This window comes from Aricia agestis, chromosome 10, assembly GCF_905147365.1.
Source record: "Aricia agestis chromosome 10, ilAriAges1.1, whole genome shotgun sequence".
In the NCBI taxonomy this organism is placed as follows: Eukaryota; Metazoa; Arthropoda; class Insecta; order Lepidoptera; family Lycaenidae; genus Aricia; species Aricia agestis.
The window spans coordinates 12698378-12705982 of record NC_056415.1 but is presented as its reverse complement, the minus strand read 5'-3'; positions in this window follow the sequence as shown (position 1 = coordinate 12705982).

Sequence of the window (7605 nt, the reverse complement as noted above, 5' to 3'; positions counted from 1 at the left end):
ATTAACATAAAAGTAGGAAATTATATCGTAAAAGAAACACAAGCACGAGTATTTGTTCGTAATTTATTTATTTGACAACTACTTTGCTACATATCCACCAATAGGAGGGTGAATTTGTGTACGAATTCGGACATCTACCGGTCCCTAGCACTTGTATGACTCGAGCGATCTTTACACAAAATATTTCGAGTGTGAAGTTTTGAGAATACACAAACAGCCCCGGATCTAGGGGGGGCAAGCCGGGGCCTATGCCCCGGGCGGCAAATTCAGGGGGCGGCCAAATTCACACTTCACGGACCAATGGACAACTCATCATTTAACTTTGACCACGAAATAAATAATTGCACAAGTACAGCAATTTCATGGCCATATCAACTTGACCAATACCCTGAGCGCGGAGTGAGACGTGCTGCACGCACTTTTATTATTCGCGAGGCGCGTAGGCATAGTTCAAAATACGCGCCCGGCTCTCGCTCGCTTTTAAACCCTACCGGCTACCCTGTTAAATGTACATATTGATAGTTGAAATTATATGGATGATAAAGGTGAAAATAAACATAAGTAGGTAGGCGGGGCGGCATTTTTCAGTTTTTGCCCCGCCTAAAAAAATGTAAGATCCGGGGCTGTACACAAACTATTAGCAACAAATTATATCGTGCAGAAAACCGGTCTCGAACGCTTCAACTCCCAAGCGGCCACATGTGTTGTACGAATTTGGACATCTATAACCGATCCCACTCGTTCGACTCGAGCGATCTTTGCACGAAATATTTTGAATGTGAAGTTTTGAGAATACACAAACTAACACAGTTTGTGTATTCTCAAAACTTCACGCTCGTAAAAATCTCATAATTCGGTATTTTATTCGAAGATGAACTTTTCTCACATCCTGAGAATTGGGCCCCAGGTGCGCGTGGTCTATGGCGATTGCATGCTAAGGGTGGTATTACATTATCATTTATATTGGATCATTTCTATGATCATATATAGGATCCAATATATATGATCATTTGATCATATCTGCATATTACATTATCATATTTCATTGATCCTATTTTACGTCATATGTGGTTTCAATAGCCAATGGAGAGCGCTAACGCTGACAGGTATTGACGTCAGGGTTACTAGATCTCAGAGAATTCGATTTGTCAAAAGACATCGTCGTTTTTAATATGGCTTATTTTTTGTTATTTCAGCAAGATTATCCAAGTATATAATTAGAAAAATAATTACATTACATTATTTGAAACATATTAACGAACAAGAAATTAAAAACTCTTTTTTATATTAAATAACTGGCAACACCTATTTCTATGACCGTATTGGATCCAATCTCTCAGCAAACGTCAAAAATCTATGATCAAGGAAGAAATGAATCTTAATATGTCTATAATACATTATCCAATATCATTGACTCAATGATCTCAGATCCAATATATATGTTAATCTAATATCCCCCTAACCCCGGGCGCGCATTAGCGGCCAGGCCGCGATGTGGCCAGGTGCGCGTTGTCTATGGCGGTTTCATACTCGGAAAATCTCGATGGCCACCGCCATCCACCGCCAAATATATACTAGTAATCTGTGATCCACCGCCCACCGCGGCCTGGTCGCCACGGCTTGGCCGCTAGTGCGCGCCCAGGCTAAGGTATCTATCTCGATGGCCGCCGCGGCCTGGCCGCTAGTGAGCGCCCGCCCGCCGCCGCGCCGCTCGCTTGACAGCCCTAGCAGATTGAAGCGAGACGGCAGACAGTTATTGTACTATGAACGCTAAACGCAAGAGAACGCAATGCAAAAGGTTGAAATTAGGTTGTTTTCCAGAATAGTAGGTAAATAATATCTCGGCGATCTCGCGCCGTTTGTATGGAAGTGAGACAGGCATGTTTGATGTTACTTGTATTATCGAAGCAGCTTACTTCTCAGAAGTAATGTCAAATGTGTGGAGTGCCTTACGGTCTGGAGTTAAGGCTGAATTTGTTATGTTCAATTTTGGTGACATTGGTGACCTTGACGTGGTAATGATGATGATGAATGTAATTTGCATAGTAGCATATGGTTTCAGTTCTTAAAACAGCGCCTAAACCCCCAAACTTGTATCTATAAGGAATCCGGAGTTTTCTTAGTATCTTCGGAACCATAGTATACCTTGGTGCAAAATTTTGCGTTTTGGTAGCATATGCTTAGGATGCTTCTCATAAAACCAAAATCACCATATGTTTCCATATAAATTTCGAGGAGTTCCCTCGATTACTCCTGGTTCCCATCATCAGGTCACCACTTTTGTGAAAATGGGACCAAATTGGAGTGAAACCTAATACAACAAAACAAAAATTTCGAAAATCGATTCACAAGCGGCGGAGTAATCGTTGAACTTAATATTATAAGTACAAAAATAAAAATAAAATATCCACAGCCGAACATATTATAACCTCCTCGTTTTTTGGAAGTCGGTTAAAAATACCGACTAGTGGCACATCATTTTTGTACGGCACTGCGGGCTTTCTTATTATTTTTCATGTACGGTATCTATCGATAATAAAACTGCCGATGCCGTACAGAATCATATCACCACAAAATGTACTCACCCTACATGCACTTTTGAATTCTCACCAGCACTCAGTTGGACAGCTTACAAGTGACGGCATAGTGCCAAATCCTATTATTTTATGCTCTAAATTCTAATATAGTCCTATATACGTCACCAGGTGGTTCATATGACCCATCCATTTTCGACATGGGTCTGTAGTCTAGTACCACGAAACCGTTTTGAGACTCAAACAATCGGACAACAACGTCGCGTCCTGCTCTAACAAACGTGAAATGATGTTGTGAGCCAGGACGTGGAATTTTCGTTCGATTGTTTTGAGTCTCAAAACAGTTTCGTAGTACGGCTCCTGTTCCGAGGCGGGGCGATTACGTTACGGTTCCGCTTAGTGTGCGTTGCAGTAGGGAATTTCATACAAACAATATTGAACGGCTCGAGGCGATACGGAGCCGATTACTGCCGATCCCTTTTCGAGTTGATGTGTGCAGTGACCTTTAGCCATTTAAAAAAAATGTTAGTTGCGGCCCGCCGCACAGTGGTCCGAAATCGCTAAATAGTGGACATTCGCATAAAACTTCGATTTTGGTGTGGAAAAAAATACCATCCGATAGATTTTAAGAGGAATAACAATAAATCCTTATTAAGTTTTTCATAAAAATGTATATTTAAGGTGAAAAAAAATAATTACGAAAATGTTGTATGGGAAAGAATCTATAAATAGAGTTTTTGCAAAAACTACTAAGTCATTCTGGTTCATTTTTGAAACAATTAAAGTTCTAGTGGTATATAAGGTTTAGAAAAAAAAATACGAAAATTTACGTGCAGCCTTTTGCAGTAGAGGGGTTCAAAATTTTGAAATAATTTTACTAACTTTTTAGGTGTGGAAAAAATACTGTTCGAAAGATGTCCTATAAAGTAACAATAAATCTTGTTTAAGTTTTTTATAAAAATGTATTTTTTAAGGTGAAAAAAAATAATTACTAAAATGTTGTATGGGGATGGAATCTATAAATAGATTTTTTGCAAAAACTGCTAGGTTATTCTGGTTCATTTTTGAAACAAGTAAAGTTCTAGTGGTATGTAAGGTTTAGAAAAAAAAATACGAAAATTTACGTGCAGCCTTTTGCAGTAGAGGGGTTCAAAATTTTGAAATAATTTTACTAACTTTTTAGGTGTGGATAAAAATACTATTCGATAGATTTCCTAAAGAGTAACAATAAATCCTTTATAAGTTTTGTACAAAAATGATGTTTTAAGCCAAAAAAAAATAATTACAAAAATTGTATGGGTATAATATATTATATAAAACGAGTCCTTAAAAAGCAACAATACTTAATATTTACTTATATTACAATACCTACATGTATTTACAAACATGGATAGCAAAAACAAAATTAAACTAAAATTAACTACTGACTAAACTATTGTAATTATAATAAAATAAAAATTGTTACACACACTAATAACTCAAATAATTTCAAATGAAACTTATAAATAAACAATAATAAATCATAATCAATTAAACCAACGCGCTTTACAAACATAGTGGATCTCCAATGCTATCATCGCCTTGTAATGAACAACTTCACTTTCTTCGTAATCTTCTGATAAAAGAGGTCTTTCAAGCAACAGGTCGACTGTGTCTGGATGAAATTCTTGGTGTTTATTTTTAGACAACTTTGGACGAATATGAGACAAATATGGATCAGAGCTTATTAAAAAGTTGTGCAACAAATCTTCATTAGTTTCTGATCGACTCGTCTTTTTAGTAGGGCAGATGCTCCGGTTTTGGCCACTGACCCCTTTTTGGCCATTTTGGACTTCCGAGCGGTGTTATTAAGGCATAGACAATAACGTTACTTTATGATGTACGGTTTTTAAAATATTGAAATATGGCAACACTTTTACCGATGACAGTGGTGATATGTCAAATTTCACTTTGACGTAATACACCATTTTTTGTAGACGGTCGTGAAATGTGGTTATTCTTAGCAAAAACAATAAGGCGAGCGGGTGAGTAATCAGTTGTAATTTTCGGAATCTTTGTTTATTTTTTGGACGTATATGTTAATATTACATAAGAAACATACTGTCTCAGTAGAAATAAAGTTATTTTACCGCCACACTTTTAAGAAGTGAGGTTATTCGTAGGTGGCCACTAATGGTACCTAAATTATAAGATTCACCATCTTTGGCCACACAGCTGGCCAAAGATGGTGCCCATAGGAACCCCAATTCTGGCCACATGTTTTTGTTATTGACTTTTTAATATGTGCTCTGATAGTTTTCGCTATTTTCAGAAAAACAAAATGTCGAGGCTTCCGAAGAAAAATAAAGTAGATGATGTGAAAAGAAAATTATTTCAATATTCTCCGCACAAAGTGACACAAGCATTGAACGCAATCAGAAAGGGGATGCCGGTTGCCACTGCTAGTAGAGACTTTAATGTACCTCGAACTACTTTGCGGCATAAACTTTCTGGAAAAGCCCCAGAAACATCTGGACATGTGGGACCCCAGGCCGTTCTTGGAAGTGACATAGAAAGAGAAATTGTCTTATGGATTAAAGATTGTGCTCGTGCTGGATTTCCAATCAATAAGGAAGGTCTATTAGATTCGGTCAAAAAAGTAGTCATAAAAGGACAACTTAAGACACCTTCTATTAATAATAGACCTTCCAGGTCTTGGTTCGACGGGTTTATGACTAACACATTCCGTTGGCCCGAGAAACCAGATAAAATTTGGTATACAATTAACGATATTGTTGAAACTATAAATCCACCTATCAAGCATAATAACAAAGGTTTCTTCAAAGTTATTGAAATGGAAAAGTTTTTGCCAAACATTTACACTTAAAATCTTTTTATTTAGAATTTTAATCAAGACTGAGTAGGTACTATAATAACTACAACCAAAGTTCCTCTTAATTAAAAATATATACCAACTGAAATATATAAAAAGTTTGCAATTATATAAAACCTATATCAAAGATTGATAGGCACTTACCTCAATGTTGATCTCTTTAATTTTTAAGATGAATAATAAATAAATCTAGATTAATATGCATATATTTGTGTTTTATTTTTTGGTGGCCAAAACTGGCACGGAATGTGGCCATAAATGGAGTACATCTGGCCACAAGTGGCACAAAGTGAAATTTTTTTTTCTTTTTCAAATTTTTCTTTACGTATTTGAATTTCTTAAAAAACATGTTTTGCAAAGCAAGAACAACATATTTTTAAATACTTTTTTTAAACAATCATGCTCTTTACTACTAAAACTATAGATTATGAAGGGATCAAAGTCGACGAATCTCTTAAAATGGCCAAAACCGGGTCATCTGCCCTATGCATCTCTCAAGTATTTCTAAATTCTTTATTCCTTGCCTCTGAAGCTTCTTCACTCAAATAGCCAATTGGAATAAAGCCAAAATGCTTACAAATATCAGCACCATGTATAAGGAATTTGTGCAGGCATGTATTACCACGGATAAAGCTTTACATACAGCTCTGCAGTTTCCCTAGAATAATTTCGAAAGTGATCTATAATCTAAAATTGTTAAGCTTCCCAGAAGAAACTGTCTGCAATACAACATATAATCTCTTTATTAATTCTAAATCTATTTTTGTTATTTCAGATGTTGTCCTAAAGTCCTGTAAAAATCTTCTAGCAGTGTTACCATCGTTAGTAGTTCCATATCCTTGTTTGACAATATCAATCAATATTCCAGTTTGCTCTTTAAACTCATGTTGTGTGGAATCCTTTTTTGCTTTTTTAAGAATTTTGTTGTCATCTCGTACTGACTACATTTTAAAGTCCATATTATAAGATATATGTATTATTTTTAACAAAAAATTAAAACGGATTTCAAAGGTAAAAACAATAATAACATCCCTATAATACGAACTAAAAAGTATTAAATAATTTTCCTATCTAATAGTGCTTTTTTCCGAATTCGGCTAAACCTCAACTATTTCTCTACTCAATCTTCATCATTTTGAAGTCGGTACCAGATAGCTGAATCTTCAGTTCTCTGACAGAATATTTGAAACTTTTGGAACTGGCACTGGCACAAATAACCAATTATTCCAATTGGCTATTTGAGTGAAGAAGCTTCAGAGGCAAGGAATAAAGAATTTAGAAATACTAAAGAGATGCATACTAGAAAGACGAGTCGAGCAGAAACTAATGAAGATTTGTTGCACAACTTTTTAATAAGCTCTGATCCATATTTGTCAGTGAGTTATTAGTGTGTACAATAATTTTTATTTTATTATAATTACAATAGTTTAGTCAGTAGTTAATTTTAGTTTAATTTTGTTTTTGCTATCCATGTTTGTAAATACATACAAGTATTGTTGCTTTTTAAGGACTCGTTTTATATATATTATACCCATACAATTTTCGTTATTATTTTTTTTTGGCTTAAAACATCATTTTTGTTCAAAACTTATAAAGGATTTATTGTTACTCTTTAGGAAATCTATCGAATAGTATTTTTTTCCACGCCTAAAAAGTAACATTATTTCAAAATCTCTCTACTGCAAAAGTCTGCACGTAAATTTTCGTATTTTTTTTTCTAAACCTTACATACCACTAGAACTTTACTTGTTTCAAAAATGAAGCAGAATGACCTAGCAGTTTTTGCAAAAAATCTATTTATGGATTCCTCCCCATACAACATTTTAGTAATTTTTTTTCCCCTTAAAAAATACATTTTTATAAAAAACTTAATAAGGATTTATTGTTACTCTTTAGAAAATCTTTGGAATAGTATTTTTTGACACCTAAAAAGTTAGTAAAATTATTTCAAAAATTTGAACCCCTCTACTGCAAAAGGCTGCACGTAAATTTTCGTATTTTTTTTTTCTAAACCTTATATACCACTAGAACTTTACTTATTTCAAAAATTAACCAGAATGACTTAGTAGTTTTTGCAAAAACTCTATTTATAGATTCTTTCCCATACAACATTTTCGTAATTATTTTTTTTCACCTTAAATATATATTTTTATAAAAAACTTAATAAGGAATTATTGTTACTCCTCTTAAAATCTATCG